The sequence below is a fragment of the Balaenoptera ricei genome, chromosome 20 (genome assembly GCF_028023285.1).
Source record: "Balaenoptera ricei isolate mBalRic1 chromosome 20, mBalRic1.hap2, whole genome shotgun sequence".
NCBI classification, from domain to species: domain Eukaryota; kingdom Metazoa; phylum Chordata; class Mammalia; order Artiodactyla; family Balaenopteridae; genus Balaenoptera; species Balaenoptera ricei.
The window spans coordinates 3,340,590-3,358,277 of record NC_082658.1 but is presented as its reverse complement, the minus strand read 5'-3'; the positions used below and the strand labels follow the sequence as shown (position 1 = coordinate 3,358,277).

The window sequence follows — 17,688 nt, the reverse complement described above, 5'->3', positions numbered from 1 at the left end:
AAGGAGGAAGGAGGAAGGAAAGGAGGAAAGAAAGCAGAGATAAAGCAGTAAACAGAGCCAGATTCAGAGATGAGACAGATGTGAGAAATATCACATAGGGAATTTTTAGAAGTATGATTAATATGTGGAAATACTTAGAAATAATTTTGACAAAATATACACAATATCTGAAGACTAAAAACTATAAAACATTGATGTGAGAAGTCCAATTTGAAAAATGTTACATAAATGGAAAAATATACTATATTTATCCATCAGAAGGAAGACCCAATGTTATCAAAATGTTATTTCTCCCCAAATCAGTCTATACATCGAACACAACCCGAATCAAAATCCTTCTACGTTTGTGTGTGTGTGTGTGTGTGTGTGTGTGTGTAAAATTTGACAAACTGATTCAAAATTTTATACAGAAAAGCAAAAGACCTAGAGTTATCAAAACAATTTTGAAGACTAAAGAATGTGTGACGGTTTGTAAGATATAAATGATATGTTTGTTTGGAGCATATAAAGAGAGGACAGGCTGTCCATGTAAAGACAAATGTTTTCTAGACACCTGAGAGGTGAAAACAGGGACTGAATTTTGCAAAAGAAGTTGAGGCTGAACTTGGGAATTTGAGAGCTATGAACCCACGAGTGATGGCTAAAGATACTGAAACCTAACTGAAAGAAAGAACTTAGAGAAAGACGAGTAGGGGCGAAGCACCCTTGGGAAATGACCAAAGCTAGGGCTGCCAGAAGAAAGAAGACTCCCCAGATGAAACAGGAAAAGAGAAGTCAGCAATTAAGAACAGAAACCGAAAAATGCAGAATGAGAAGCGGAAGGGGAGAGTTTCAACAAGAAGAGGGGGTAAATTCTGTTTACTTCTCAGAGAGTCAGGGGAAATATGTTTAGAGAAAATGCAGTCATTGGGATTTAGCAAAAGGAAAGCTTCAGAAACTCCTGGAAAGAGTGACAGTTTCTGTAGAGGGGAAAGAGGCAACTCACAAGAAGGAAGGCGAAGGAAGGCAATTGTGTAAATCAGCTGAGTAATGGAATAAAGCAGGGAGCTGAGGGGAATGGTCGAAGCAAAAGTGAATTATTTTTTGATGAAATGGTAATAAACTTTAAAAACAACTAACAAAATATACATTGTGTTTTATTCATCTCTGTGTCCACTGCACTGTTAATACCACAGGGTCTTGCTGTTTGGATAGCTATTTCGACAAGTATGTAGGCGTCTGCACAGCAGCTAAGGTTGAAAAGCATTGATCTATTCATTTTTGGATGCAGAACTTAAAGTCATGAGGGGTGAGGTAGCTTGATCCAGGTCACCCAAGTTAAGGAAGCCTGACCCCGACTCCTGGTCAGAAAGTTGCATTCATTCCCTGCTGCCTCTGAAGAATAAACTCTGTCCTCTTTTGGAACGAGCTGATTGAACTGTCCCCATTTCTGAGATCCTTAGAGACGTGACACCTACCGGGAGGAAGATATCCGTGCCTGACATTCTTTAGGTGTTGAGGGGTCCCCTCCCTGACTTGCCGGGCTGTCTTTCCCAAAGCAAATTCTGGATGTGTGAAAAGCCCGGATAGGAAGAACTGTTTAAGTCCATCCTCCTTTAAAAAGCCAAGAGCCAAGGTAGAAATCTATGGGGAAAACTTTCTGGATGAACAGCTATCTTAGTTGATAGACATGTAGCGCCAAAGCACAGGGAAGCTGAGAAAAGTTTGAAGTGTCTCCAACATGTCACATGGCTCTGCCCGGGCCAAGCCAAAGCTGCGAGTGTGCCCCTCACATGACGCTTGAGTGAGTGATAACTTATAGCAGGTGGGAGCAATGAGAGAAAATGGAAAGGGAACCATGGGACTGAGGTGTTTGTTTTGTTCTGTTTTTTATACTCCCCTGTTTGTCCTCATTAAGTCCTTTGAATATGAAGCTCTGTGTCACCTCCTTTATGATTATGAGAAGTGGGCCATTCAGGACTTTCTGTCAATCTCACGGTAAAGTACCCGCCTTTCTTTTTTCTTTTACCCCGTAGGATGCGTTGTCTAATATATTTCAATTCCCAAGTTTCCCCCTCCTTGTAAGACTCTTTCTTTCTTTTCTGAGAGGTCATTGCTTAATGCCTCAAAAATCTGACTTCTCACCATCATTTCCTCTTTGGTTCACCGTGGTTAAGACTGTTTCTTTTAAGTTCTCTGGTTACAAAAAAACCTGGAAATAGTAAAATGTCCTGTGGTATTGTTTTTCCTTTAACTGAAATAAATATGTTCCCAGGGAGATAGGTGTTGATCTGTTGTCTTCTTTATACGTGCTAGAATTCCACAGACACTGATTGAAAGTAAGGAATACCAATATGGTCTTGTCTAGTTGCCCTAATTGAGAGACGAAAAGGAGGGAGTGATTAAAAATGTATATGCCTAAGATTTCTAGCATTTGGGGCTTTGGAAACTGTTTTTGCACTTAAATGGGAATATATCTGTGGTCCTTGTGCTGGGGGATATGGCTTATAATAAGATATTGAAGATAATTTCTGATCACTTGGCCCATGAGTAGCCACAAAGCTGTCTTACCATCCACCCCAACCCCTCTTCAACAAGAGGTGAAGGTTATAACTTGAGAAAAACATCCCCGATGTCTTAGCCTGAAGGAATCAAGACCTACAGTGTCATTTAGGAGGAGGAGCAGTAATCAGTTAAGTATTAGAGTTTCAAATCCTTACTGGGATGGACGTTGAATCTAAATTTAGACCAAATACAGAACAGGCTTTCACAAGACCATCCGATTTAGCAAACTATCAATACTTCAAGTGTCTCCAACAATTGGAAGCATGTTGGAGAAAGACCAACCGGAAAGACATGCCTACAGAAAACCCACTATTTTCTTCTGTCTGTTGGAAAATGTCTATCTCTGAACTTTATCGCCCCATTATTTGTCCACTATTTTTTTTTTTTTTAGAGCTTAAATTTCTTTATGCAAATCAGTACTTCTCTCTTTTTTTTTTATTAATTTATTTATTTTTGGCTGTGTTGGGTCTTCGTTTCTGTGCGAGGGCTTTCTCTAGTTGCGGCAAGCAGGGGCCACTCTTCATCGCGGTGCGCGGGCCTCTCACTATCGCGGCCTCTCTTGTTGCGGAGCACAGGCTCCAGATGCGCAAGCTCAGTAATTGTGGCTCACGGACCTAGTTGCTCCGCGGCATGTGGGATCTTCCCAGACCAGGGCTCGAACCCGTGTCCCCTGCATTGGCAGGCAGATTCTCAACCACCGCGCCACCGGGGAAGCCCCTGTCCACTATTTTTTAAAATATAAATACGAGAGTGTGTTTTATCCCATTATCTGCTCATCTATGAATTCATCTTGTGTTTATAAGACTTTGGATTTTGAGAGTGTTTTCAAGCTCCTGAAGCTCAAAAGCTCTGAAAAATAAATGTATTTGTTTGTTATTGCCATGGATTGTTAACAGATGTCATTATACTCTCCGGTGAAAGATTTAGGTTCCGAAGATACGTAAATCTGGGTTCAAGTAGACTGAGCTACCTAAAATTTTTGAGAAACTACCCTTCTAAGTGTGAGTTTCCTCATCCAGATGATAGGCCTGCATGTGGTACCAAAATCATACGATTGTTGTGAGAATAAGCTGAAATTACCAATTTCGATGATTAATGAGTGACATGTAGTAAGCACTCAATTGATGATGAGGATTACAGCTAATTTTAGTTAATGAATAAAATATAACATTACTAGATTATAGTTGAATCAAGATTACAGTACGAGGATCTCTTCATTCGTAATCATTTTTTGAAATAATAAACTTGATTCCCCCTTATGTTAATCTACTGTACCCAGATAAATATTGAAAGCAGAAATATCATTTTCAGCTTTATGTAAGGACATCAAGCTGTAATTAATCAACAAGAGTGGGAAGTAGATTTACAGACACCAGCCCTGGATTTTGATAGATCAGGCGTGTGAAATTACAAGGTATTGATTTAAGCAAAACACACTCAATATAGCCTCTCTTTATAGCCTCGGTCTAAATTACAGCATTTTGTAGTGGATTTATGGCTTCTGAAGACTAACTCCACTGGAAGAAGTGATTGTTTCTTGATGTCTCACTGGAGTGAGGTTATTAGTTTTGTACAAACAGCACCATGTTCCTGGTGTCATTCAGCAAAAACTGTTATCTGTCACTTGGATAAAATCTTATACACACAAATATTGCCCCACAACTTTGCAGGGCACAAAGTGGAAGATAAATCCAACGTAAGACACAACAGAATCAACATTCCAAATGATCTCACCAGACAGGGAGCAGTGACATTTAAGAGAACAAATGTAAATTCTAACATTCCGATTCAAAAATAGTCACTGAAAAGACACAAGATGGGAGGAATCAATTGAAGTCGTTTCCCAAAGAGAAATCCAGGAAATACTACAGTTATCCAAGAGGATAAGGCATCTGTCCCCCCACCAAACGGTGCATCATCGTGTTCCTTCCTCCTTCCCAACTGCATACAGGAATGCATCCATCTAAATAAATCAATGCGTATTAATGCGTAAATCACCAAGTAGTTGAAGTAATCCAAAACATGGAGTGGATCTAAAGCAGATATCCTTTCTGACTCCTGTATTCTCTATTTTTAATGGGGTCAACATTTACACACACACACCCACCTTCACCCAACTTAGAAACCTTTTTGACCCTTTCTCTTACAAATAGTTAGCGAACAGTTTCCTTTTCTTGGCTCCATCTGCCCAACTTTTCATCTTAATTTTGATGCCAATTCTCATTCTTTTGGGGGCTCCTACTGCCCAACCTGTTATTCTGTCTCCACTTTCTCCTCTGTAGGGTCTCTTTGTTATGCCTCATCCTTCTGAAATGCACACGGGATCCTAGCATTTCTCTGCTTAAAATTCTTCCATAAATACCTGTAACCTAGAAATCAAGTCAAGATGCTTTTCCCGAGCATAGAAGCCCCCTTTTAACCTCCTCGGTAGCCATGTATTTCTATGTTCCATCATGTTGAACCCTTGAGCTACTTCCCTCAATATCCCAAGCTTTCACAAGCCAGTGTCTTTTGCATGTTCCTGTCTTTGTCTAGCATTACCCTCATTTCCTACTTCTTATATTTTTCATGCTTCAAATCTAAAGGCAGAAATCAAATCTGTATGGGAAAATCAGCTGATTTATCCTCTGTTCCCTTTTCAATGTATATGCTTTGTCTCATACGTGTTCACGTATATGCCTTTTTCTCAAGCAATGATGAACATCTTACAGTTTTATATCACAGTGGTGTACCACCAGCCTCTGTAGACTAACCGACACACTGGTGATATAAAGATTTGAAAAATGAATGCATTATTTGGAGGAATGGGCATATCAGATAATTAGCATAAAGTGATTCTTCAAGCTGAATTGTGAAATTTGGAAGTCATCATTGATTAGATAATTTCCATGCTATAATCCTGTAAAGTAATGACATTCCTTTGTTTTGAATAAATAAAATAAGACTCGGGTATAATTCGGTGAAGAATGCTTATGACTAGGTCCTTAGTATGCTTTTCTCTTGGCATGTGACTTTCTCCCTAAATTCTACAATAAGAAGCATGCATTTATCTCCCACATTGGAAAGCCTTGACCTAATTTTAAGGAAATCCTAGAAGAATCTGTAGCCATTAACTTTGGGGCTGATGTTTCCGAGAAACAAATCAATCAATATGTGTCAGACTGTCACAAAACTGCAGGCACATTTCCAGGATAGGAAAGCAAATGGCCACAATTTCACCCACGACTTACTCCCATTCTTGAGCCAATAATTGCTAGGGAAATACTATTTTTAATTGAGCAAGTGATTCACGTCTCTTGAGTACAGAACATGCATTCCACGCGGTGCAAATCACCAGCTGACGATAGCTCAGAAAGTATGCTGGTCAGCATCTCTATCAGAGCTGGGTGTCCCAAGTCCTGAAATGACATGACATGTACCCAGTTGTTCTTAAGAAAATTTCTAGAAAATTCTCCGAACGGTACGTATTGATACATCGATCTGCTGTTGGAAAAATGCCTTCTTTGGGGGCCTTAGCATTTTAATCTTCTAAATGGCAATCTCCCAAGAAATAGGTCACCTCACCAACACGGCAATACCACTGGTTGGTTGGTTTCCAAGGATACTGAAGGGAAGGTAGACACATTGTAAAATGGAGCCTTTGCCTAAAAATAAGAGAAAATTATAGAGATGGGGAAGTCACCGATTAATTGCATTCACCACAGCAGTCCATTTAGAAACTGAGGCTGTGAGATGATAAATTTTCAGAGGTCCCTGATATTTTCTAATGGTGAGTTTGAGCCTCAACTTACTCTGGGTCCTGTTCGATGATTGTATCAGGAATTTCCTCTTTGAAAACCATGATTTTAAATAGGATTAACCTGTTAGGGAGGAGGAATTCTAAACCGGAGGGAGACTAAACTGCTACAAACTACACTGCTACCCATCCTTAGTTGTGTTTTCGCTTACTTGAGCCCTGCCCAGCCACTGATCCTTGTGCAGAGCTGTCTGAACCACACTCGGAGGGAAGACTCACAAAAAATAATTGAAGAATAAACCTTCTGCCCAGGCCAATTGGGTAAATTGCCTTTGTGCTTTTCCATGACTTGCTTTTGCCAGATAGAATACTTGGCACTCAAGACAGTGGTGTTGGACCAGATTTTGGAGCAATGGGGTTTTTGAAAATGATTTATTTTTTCCCTCTGTCACAGACAGTTACTCTGGCACAGATGGCTTCTCTGAACGATGAGCCCAGAGTCTTTTCCATCAGATTTTGCCATTGTAAAAATCTATCTGCTGTAGTCTCTCTGACTTGTTTGCTCTGCATATCCAAGAGAAGATGTAAGAAAGTTTAGAATGAAGACCAAATTTTCGCCCCAAACATGTGTAGCTCCAAGACCTTCAGAGATGGCTCTGTGACTGTGATAAGCTGAATACTTCTTTCCCTTCCAACCCTGTTCCTCCTATGAAATTCCATCTTCAACAAATAATGTTAATAGGGGAAAAAAACCAACTAGACAAGAATGGAAAATTATAGCTGTCTTTCCCTGGACTAATAAGCAAGCTTAGATTGGGTTATATAAATGCTCAGTACTTGTTGTGGACCTTTCCCAACAGATCAAGACCTAATTAGGAACATCATACTAACATGGTAGGAGGAATTACGTTAAGAGAAATGATTCTGTCAGAAGTTGGCCATGAAGACAATGCAGGCAAGATCTCAGGGGATATCTAGTTTCTGTGGAAGGAAATCTGCCTTTGGAAAAGAATCGACTTTTCCTGAGAAACAATTGTGTGCCATAAATGTAAATCTATAAAGTCCTGAAGACTTTGTGGATCCTTAGCCCCATTTTGCAGATAGGTAAACTGAGAATTAGAAAGTTGCAGGAGATACAAAAGATCAACTCTCAGTTTGAATACCGCAGAGCTCTGCACCCTAGGATAACATACTCCCTCCATGTAAATCACATGTGGGATACGGCGATTAATGGGATTTTGGTGGAGAGGAAAGGTGATAATGATGCATTCCTTGAGATCATTAACAGAGAAGAAAGATGGAATCATGTGCCTGGCATAATAAGTCACTCCCACAGGGAGCTACGATCGCTAATGGAGAAAACGACAGTGATAACTGCAAGATATAACAACACCACATGAAACTCAGCCAGAATTTGAGCCCATCACAGCAAAATGGGGCACAAGGAATCATCTAATTCCGCTGAACAGATTTGGCAAGAGAGGACAAGAATGAACATGACCATTAATCATGATTAATTATTGTACTTCTATCTGTCACAACTGTGCGAGTTACCAGTATACGGTATGGGATCTTTAAAGGAGTATAAATGTATTCCTACATTTCTGTATCGGTGCATTGTATACTTTGGGTATCTAAAATTAGATTCGGCAAAGATTCTATACGAAATAAATAAGTGACTTTATCAGGAAATAGGGACATGTGTACATGTGTACGTGTGTATGTATTTTGTGTGCACCAGCCACACAAAATAAAAATTGCACTGGGGATAACCCTGTCAGAGTTTTTGAGAGCCTTGACTCAACTCTGTAATTTCTTTTTTTTTTTTTAAGATTTATTGATTGATTGATTGATTGATTGCTATGTTGGGTCTTTGTTTCTGTGCTAGGGCTTTCTCTAGTTGCGGCAAGCGGGGTCCACTCTTCATCGCTGTCCACGGGCCTCTCACTATCGTGGCCTCTCTTGTTGCGGAGCACAGGCTCCAGACGCGCAGGCTCAGTAGTTGTGGCTCACGGGCCTAGTTGCTCCGCGGCATGTGGGATCTTCCCAGACCAGGGCTCGAACCCGTGTCCCCTGCATTGGCAGGCAGATTCTCAACCACTGCGCCACCAGGGAAGCCCAACTCTGTAATTTCTGACAAGTCATTTCTCTTCGTTGGTGATCAGTTTCCTCATGAGCCATGTTGAAACAATGGCAACACAGCTACATTTCCTCACTTGTAAATCGGGAGTACGCAGGAGACGATTTTGAAAAATAAATGAGAGATAAAGCAGTCAGTACAGTCCTGTGCCATAATGTCAAACTAGTACTCACTGCTATTTTTTATTATCAATCTGACGAGCTAGTTGAGCCAGATGTGCTCCAAGATTCATTCACCACCCCCCGCATCTTCATTTTTCACATCATGGTCCCTTGGTCCATTTTTTTTAAAAAAATCTCTGTATATTCCTCTTCTCTTATTCATAACTAAGCCATATATCTTACTTGTCATTAATACCCACCCCACCCCTGCAAGGAACGATATATGCTTTTTGTTCATTTGTTTACCAAGTTTACAAAATATATTAAAATTGACATCTCCTTTTAATGAGTGAATCAGAAAAAAGCAGTAAAGGCCAACAAAAATGAGATAGAACGATCTAAAAGCTCACAACAGCCATTTGCAAATCCTCCTGAGTTTGAGGACAGATATTATTCCTTTTCAAACCTTTGTTATGTATGTAAGCCAAATATATACATAAACTATTCAAATAATATTTATAAAATTGCTTCTTTTGATCAGAGTAGCCATTGATTTATTAATTTAGCTTAAAACATAGTTCAACAGTAGTAAATAAAGCATAAATGTGAACTCCAATTATGTTATTTTAAAATGTCATTGAATTCACAATGGAGTACATATTAGAATAGATGGTTAACAAACTGAAAAATGAAAATTTCAGTCTCTCAAATCTCTCCCTAGAGTAAATTAAATCCAGATATATATATAAAAAGCTAAATATTTTACAAGAAAAACTAGGTGAAAATACAAATGAATATTTGTTAATGACCTGGAAGGGAAATGTTCCTCAATGGACAAGTAAGTGATAAAGTCACAGAAAGAAAAAACAAATCAATATTTGCTACATAAAAATTTCAAATGTATACATGTTAAAAGTATAACAAAAATCAAAAGGCAAAAAGCAGAATGGGAAACTATTTTACAAAACAGGATAAGAAAGGAGCTATATATAACTTTATTAAAAATATAAGAATGTCTGACCGGGAAAAAATCTGCACAAAAATACGAAAAGGCATTTATAAGAGAAAATCTACAAATAGTAAACCAACATGATAGAAAGATTCAATATAAATACAAGCAAAATAAAACAAAAGAAAGGCATTTATAAGAGAAAATCTACAAATAGTAAACCAACATGATAGAAAGATTCAATATAAATACAAGCAAAATAAAACATAAGAAAGGCATTTTTTTAGTCTTTTAGATGTCATAATCCACTATTGGTGCTTGAAATTACTAAAAGCCATTTTAGTGTGAGCAGCAAAATATATCAAAGACGTTAGAGTGATCACACCTTTTGACCAGATAATTGGACTTCTGCAAATATGCCTTACGAAAATGATCTGAAATACAAACACTTTATGTGCAAAAATGTTGTTTATTTTGCTAAGAAATGAAAGCATCTCCATTGCACAATACTGATGACAAAAATGTTACATGCCTTTAAATATGATGGTAGTGAGAATCAGAAATAATGCTTATGATATCTATATGTGTGTATATATACACAGGCGCACGCACACATATAATGCTTAAAATACAGGAATCTGGGACAACTAAACATCAACATGCAAAAAAAAAAAAAAAAAGTGAATCTAGCCATAGACCTTACGTTCTTCACGAAATTAACTCAAATAGGTCATAGACCTACATGTAAAACTCAAAAATATAAAACACCTAGAATATGACATAGGAGAAAATCTAGAAGACCTCGGGCTTGGTGATGGGTTTTTGATACAACTCCAAAAGGCATGACCCCAGAAAAAGGCTCAATAAACTGGACTTCATTAAAATTAAAAAACTTCTGCTCTGCAACAGACACTATCAAGAGAATGAAAAGACAAGCCACAGACCAGGGGAAAATATTTGCAAAAGACATATCTCATTAATGTCTGTTATCAAAAATATACAAAGAACTCTTAAACCTCAATAAGGAAACAACTCGATTAAAAATGACTAAAGGTCTTAAGACACCTCACCAAAGAAGACATACAGATGGCAAATACGCATGTGAAAATTTACTCCCTATCATATGTCATCAGGGAAATGCAAATTAAAACAATGAGATACCACTACCTGACTGTCAAAATAGCCAAAATCCAGAACACTGACTACACCAAATGCTGATAAGGATGTGGAACAATAGGAACTCTCATTCATTGCTGGTGGAGATGCAAAATGGTACAGCCACTTTGGAAGATAGTGTGGCAGTGCCTTATAAAACTAAACGTACTTATACCATACAATCACCCTCCCTGGTATTAACCTAAAGACATGGGAAATTTATGTCTACATAAAAACCTGCAAACAGATGTTTGTAGTAGCCTTATTCGTAATTGCCAAAACTTGGAAGCAACCAAGGTCAAAGATCCTGAGGCAGCCCAGAATGCAGGGAATAAGAAAAATTCAAAGATGGCTAGTGTGATCATGGTATGGATAAAAAAAGAGTGATTAATATCATTGTATGGAAACCTTTGTTCCCATTTTTGTTTATCTATTTAGAATAGATTGCTTGAAGTGAAATAATTGGAGTAAAGTTATGGACTTTCCAAAGTGTCCTGATAAAACCGAATTCTACCAATTTTCTTTTCTATAAAACATATATGAAATGGTCTCTCTCCCTTTATCTTCTGAAATTTTAAGTATTCCATTTTTTTAAAAAAATGAATTCATTTAGTGTGTTAGTCACTGGGTGAAACCCTTTAAGATTTAACAAAAAAGGTACATTCAAAGTCTTCCCAGGTTACCTGTACTCAGCTGCAACAACTGCTATACATTATATTCTTCCACGATTCAAATATTCATTCTCTACCACATTCTTCTGTGGTTTTAATTCTGATGCTTTGCCGTTCTCTTAATGTTGTTTAATGGGCTTTTCTTTTTTCCCAATTAGATTAAAAGCTGCATAAGGACAGTTCAGTACAATTCAATTCAACTAATAGTTACTGAATTCCTACTTTGTAAAAGGAGTAATGTAAAGCACTGAGCATGAGAAAAACCAAAGTGCATGATCTTTGCTCTCAGAGAAAGACAAAACTGGCACAATTAGCAATGGCAGAGGCAAACCTTTCACTTCTTCCATTACACAATAAGTAAGAAATAACAGTGGTAAGTAATAAATGATAAAATGAAGTTGAAAACTAATGTAATGGAGCTCAGGAGAAGGAGACTTTAGTAATGGCCAGAGAGACCTAGGAAATACTTATGAATCAGATGAGTGGAGTGAAGGTTTGATGAATCAGTAGGAAAAGTGGACACAGGTGTGGAGACAACACTTTTTTTTTTAATTTGATTGGAGTAGAGTTGATTTACAATGTTGTATTAGTTTCAGGTGTACAACAAAGTGATTCAGTTCTACATATACATGTATCTATTATTTTTCAAATTCTTTTCCCATTTAGATTGTTACATAATATTGAATAGAGTTCCCTGTGCTGTACAGTAGGTCCTTGTTGGTTATCTATCATATATAGTAGTGTGTGTATGTTAGTCCCAAGCTCCTGATTTATCCCTCCCCCCAACAGCATTTCCCCTTTGGTAACCATAAGTTTGTTCTTGATATCTGTAAGTCTGTTCTGTAAGTCAGTTCATTTGTATCATTTTTCAAATTAGATTCAACATATGAGTAATAGCGTATGATATTTGTCCTTGTCTGAGTTACTTCACTTAGTACGGTAATCTCTAGGTCCATCCATGTTGCTGCAAATGGCATTATTTCATTCTTTTTTATGGCTGAGTAATATTCCATCGTATATATGTACCACATCTTCTTTATCCATTCATCTGTCGATGGACATTTAGGTTGCTTCCATGTCTTGGCTATTGTAAACAGTGCTGCCATGAACATTGGGGTGCATGTGTCTTTGCAAATTATGGTTTTCTCCCGGTATATGCCCAGGACTGGGATTACTGGGTCATATGGTAGTTCTATTTTTAGTTTTTTAAGGAACCTCTGTACCATTCTCTATTAACAGTGGGAAATGGGGGTTATGTACAAGAAAATGTAGCTGCCCATCGTGGCTGAATTATATAAAGTTTATTGATATTGCGGGCCAAGGAATTATATCCAATCCTGAAGGCCTTGCTGAGTTAGGACTTTATTCTATGATTAATGATTACTCCCTAAAAGTTTTAGGAAATAGTAGGGAGATAATTTCCCAGGAACAAAAACCCATAGAATTTTGTGGTTGTTATGATACTCACTGGTAAAAAACATTTCAAGGGGCACAGCTAAATTTCCATTTCCATCCATCATTTTCAAACACAGGTGATTTTTGTTTGTCGCAAATAAGGGTACAATAAACATTCAGTTCCCTTACAACTTGCCCCAGGGTCAAGCTTAAGCTGCTTCTAATAAAGAGAGAAGTGTGTTATCTTCCCTAGAGATGATTCTTATTAAGAGCGAATCTCTCCCTGTCAGCAGGTGGGCAAACCAAGTGACAAAAGAGGTGATGATTCATCTAATTTTGAACTCACCCACTGTTTGATGGCAGCATTTACAGAAGAGTGAGGCAATTGGATTGCTAACCCAGACATCTGCGGCATTGACAGCCCTCTATTATTCCAAATATAGGACAGTGTGATCTGACAACTCAAAATTGGGGGGGACTGGGCAAGTGAGTGGTAAAATGAATGTGATTACCTAGATGCATGTTTTCACGGAGGATTCTGCTTCAGTCCATCACTCGGACACCCATTCAACAAATATTTGGTACCTGCTGTACCAAACGTATGTCGTGAGGTACTCTGGCGATCACTATAGAAACCTTACCCTCCGGAATTTTATACCCAATAGAAGAAAAATGTCTTTTTTTTTTTTTTTTTTTAGAAAGTAACACACTTTAGTCGGATTGATTCCTGTTAACTTGGTGTTTCAGTCTTCAAAGTCTTACTTTGTCCACCAAGTAGTCTCAGACACCCACCCGCCCCCCAATACAAACATGTTCTCTACTCTAAATGTCCATTTGGCCCCAGAGAGTGGAAAAACGAATTGACTTTTCCTACGCTTCTCTGACCAGATCGGGTTGAACTAGGTTGCAGCTGCACTTTAGCTGGCGAATGCACAACTGAAAATAAAACACTTATTGGAGTCCAGCCCCCGACCAACGCTTTGGCAAACTGACAACACTGGCCAAAAATATGGAGGTCATATAATAATTAGAGAATGGATCATGACTTCCAGGGCATTATCCTGGTTACATCAATGTGGGGATTTTGCTGGGATATGTTTTAAATATATCCCCAGCCTCTTTTCAGGACGAAGTCAAACTAATCGTCTTCTGGATGCTGCTTTTTCTCTGAAACATTCATTTTTCTCTACATCTGTATGAGAGGCTTTCACCAATCCTTTATTTATATAAGCAAACAAAAGGTCAACTAGAAAGAATACTTCCTTTCCTTTCCTATGTTTGATAAATGCTAGTTTGCCTTTTAATTCAACAGATTAGGGAGAAACTGAATTATAAACACCCATGTGTCCTGGTGGTCAAATTCACCCCTGTCAGATATCAGGAATAGTGTCTCCAAAGAAATTCATAGTTTATGGATGAAAGGACAAAAATTGGCATCCTTTCCTAAATACTGGGCATTTTTACACCAGCTGAGAGGCATTCTATTTCTTCCTTCCTTCTTTCCTTCCTTCCTTCCTTCTTTCCTTCCTTCCTTCCTTCCTTCTTTCCTTCCTTCCTTCCTTCCTCCCTCCCTTCCTCTGTTCTTTTCATTTTCTTTCTTTCTTACTCACTCTAGCTATTCATGCAGGATTATTACAACTGAGGCTGAATCTGCAAATCAAGAAGCATTAGACTCACAGGTGCCTCCTCTGTGCTTGCTTTGGACAACTGCCCACCCCCGTCATGTCCTGTAATATCTGTCACTCTCAGCTCTGTCTGCTGTCCTCAGCCCTAAATGATAGAGCAGCAGCAAAGCCCTAGCTCAGATTGGTCTCCTCACTCCAAGATTGATGACTCCAGGCAGGATCATCTTTCCAACAGGGGTGAATAGACCCTGAAGCCAAGACCTACATACGTAGCATCTCTACCCTTAGAGGTTTTCAAAGGAAGATTTTGAGTATCTTTGTGCTGCCTGTTCACCAAAAGGATTTCCAATGGCTTACACGAAAGGATGCAATCACACCTCAAAACATGTATTGCCTGCTTTGGCCAATTTAAACAATTTGTGTATTTTAACATATTACAAAGAGACTAAATAAAACTTCTGTATTGTTCCCCAATCTCCACCTTCATTGAAATTGAAGCAATATTCTGACAAGACCAGTGACAGACAGAGCTTCTGCCGAAAATGGAGAGGGAAAAATACAAAGCATGTTTATGTTACAGATTGTGTTTATGCTACAACAAAAATGAATAAATTATCATGCTTTTCACAAATGAGTGTTTCTAGAAATCTCAGAGGGATATGTTTAAGGGCATTTCGGTGTCACATGTGTTTCTTATTTGTTTAGCAAATGTACACTGAAAAGAGAGAGGCAGAGGTTGCAGAGAAAGAGGGATGAAATAAGGACAAGAGAAAATAAATTTGAAGGTCAAATGACATATCCCAGTTACCCTGCCACTTATTTTAGTAGCTGATTCATTCTCAATACAGTCGGCTCTTCTCCCACACGACAGTGAGGAATGAGGATAGAATAGCTCCACAAGCTGGCGGAGACAGATGAAGAGGGTTAATAAACAGAAAACTTTTAAAAACCAGCATAGATCAGTTGCTGTGCACTGGATATATTTCACCTGGAACTTTAGTATCTTTTTTTTTCTTCTTCCTTTTTTCTTTTGCAGTTCAAAGTATCGCTAGTTGAGATGTATGAAGGGGCTCAGGAAGTAAGAAACTTATTTTATTTTTTTTTTTTAATTAATTTATTTATTTATTTTTGCTGTGTTGGGTCTTCGTTTCTGTGCGAGGGCTTTCTCTATCAAGTGTGGCAAGTGGGGGCCACTCTTCATCGCGGTGCGCGGGCCTCTCACTATCACGGCCTCTCTTGTTGCAGAGCACAGGCTCCAGACGCGCAGGCTCAGTAGTTGTGGCTCACGGGCTTAGTTGCTCCGCGGCATGTGGGATCTTCCCAGCCAGGGCTTGAACCCGTGTCCCCTGCATTGGCAGGCAGATTATCAACCACTGCGCCACCAGGGAAGCCCGAAACTTATTTTATTAATGCTCATTTTTTTAAACATGAATATTAGCAGAAACTCTCCCTGCTATTATATTTTGTTCAATGAGACAAATAGGGAAGATGCTTCATTCAGTCCGTTTCAATAACCCTGTAAGCTCTGACAACAAAATAAGCAAATTCAGTTGCGTATTTTCCAACATAACATCTACCTTGGGCGTAGCATTGTGGGATTTGGGGTGGGAGTAGGGTTGGTGGCAGAAACATGTTACTCTCTGCTCTTATACGTCTAAGAAACTAGCCTTTTGCAAACGTGAACTGGAGGCAACGTATAATAAAAGTTCCAAATACTTTAAAATTTAAAAATATTAAATTAAGAAAAGATATGAAATATTTGGGGAACAATAAAATAAAAAATAAAAGTTTTGGCTTTTTTTTGTTTTTTGGCTTGTTTGGTTTTTTCTTTTTTCTTTCTTTCTTTTTTTTTTTTTTTTTACCTAGATGCTATTGATGATCATAGAAAATTGAGATGAGTGTAGACTGGAGACATGACCTTGTTCTAGTAGGGTGAATATGTTTTGAATGGATACAAGAGTCAAGTTCATATCATTAAATAATTTACTGGGATTGCTGCTACTGTTATTATGAAGCCAGGTGTCTTTAACATCTTTTGCAAAGACTGAAGGAAGAGGAATGGATTGGCAAAAGGTGGGGAATATGACGAGCTAGCTAGTGTGAGAAGAGTATGCAGAATTCCTGTATCCCAAGCGAAGATTTTTATGATAGATGTAAATCAAGTCAGGTCAGGGAATCAGGTGATAAATCAGCTGCTTTTAACTCTTTCTTCCCAGGGCTCTTTGCCTCTTGAGCACCTGCCCTATTACTTTTTGCCTCTCTGGTTGTCCCTCCATTTCTCAACTCTGCACTAGGTTGTGAACTATGCTAGGTATCAGATAACATATCTTCTTTCGCTTTGCCTTCCCAGTACCTCATAACATGCCTGGTTTGCAATCAGTACTCAATACTTGGTTTAAGGGATAAATCAAAGGCTGGGTGATGAGGTCAGTCTACTTTGGAGATGGATTTAGATATATCAGCGGCAACATTTGCAAAAAAGCAATGATCACACAGTAAATAAATTGGAATAAATATTCCAATGAGAGCAATCTGCTTTTATTTATTTTTTAACATCTTTATTGGAGTATAATTGCTTTACAATGGTGTGTTAGTTTCTGCTTTATAACAAAGTGAATCAGCTATACTGCTTTCATTTTAATGGGCTCTCAGATATGGAATAAGGAGATCTGTGGGGTGCTGAAATGTAATATCACAACTGCCGTGTTCAATGCCATCCTAGTTTTTCCACATGCATAGTAGCCTTACCTTATCAAAATGTTACCACATTGTTTCCACATTCTTAATTTAGCCACACTTCCACTGTCACTGGTTTACAAATGAAAAAATGAGAGCCCTCCGTCTCTGCATATGCCAGGTCCTTCTTAGATGTGCTAGGTCTTTTTTTATTGACATACAGTTGATTTACAATATTGTGTTAGTTTCAGGTGTAGAGCAAACTGATTCAGTTACACATATAGATATGTATGTGTTTGTATGTATCTATATTCTTTTTTTCGGTTCTTTTCCATTAGAGTTTATTACAAGAGATTGAATATAGTTCCCTGTGCTATACAGTAAATGCTTGTTGTTTTTCTATGTTATATAACAGTAGTATATATCAGTTAATCCCATACTCCCAATGTATCCCTCCCCAACTCCTTCCCCTTTGGTAGCCATAAGTTGGTTTTCTGTGTCTGTGAGTCTGTTTCTGTTTTGTAAATAAGTTCATTTGTACTGTTTTTTAGGTTCCACGTGTAAGTGATATCATATAATATTTGCTTAGACATGTTATTTTAAAGTCTTACAATATCTTTGAGGAAGTTACTCTTAATTCTAGTTTACAGGTAAGATGACTAAAACTCAGAGAGATTAAAAACTGCCCCCAAATTA

At 38.2% G+C, this 17,688-nt stretch overlaps 1 long non-coding RNA gene across 1 annotated transcript in view; it reads left to right on the top strand.

Moving 5' to 3' along the window:
* The first annotated feature begins 1,835 nt into the window (after positions 1–1,835).
* LOC132354806 (uncharacterized) overlaps positions 1,836–17,688 on the top strand; it is a 28,212-nt gene continuing 12,359 nt past the window's right edge. The window contains exon 1 of the long non-coding RNA XR_009499418.1: positions 1,836–1,977. This is a non-coding gene — a long non-coding RNA (uncharacterized LOC132354806). The remainder of the gene's footprint in view (positions 1,978–17,688) is intronic.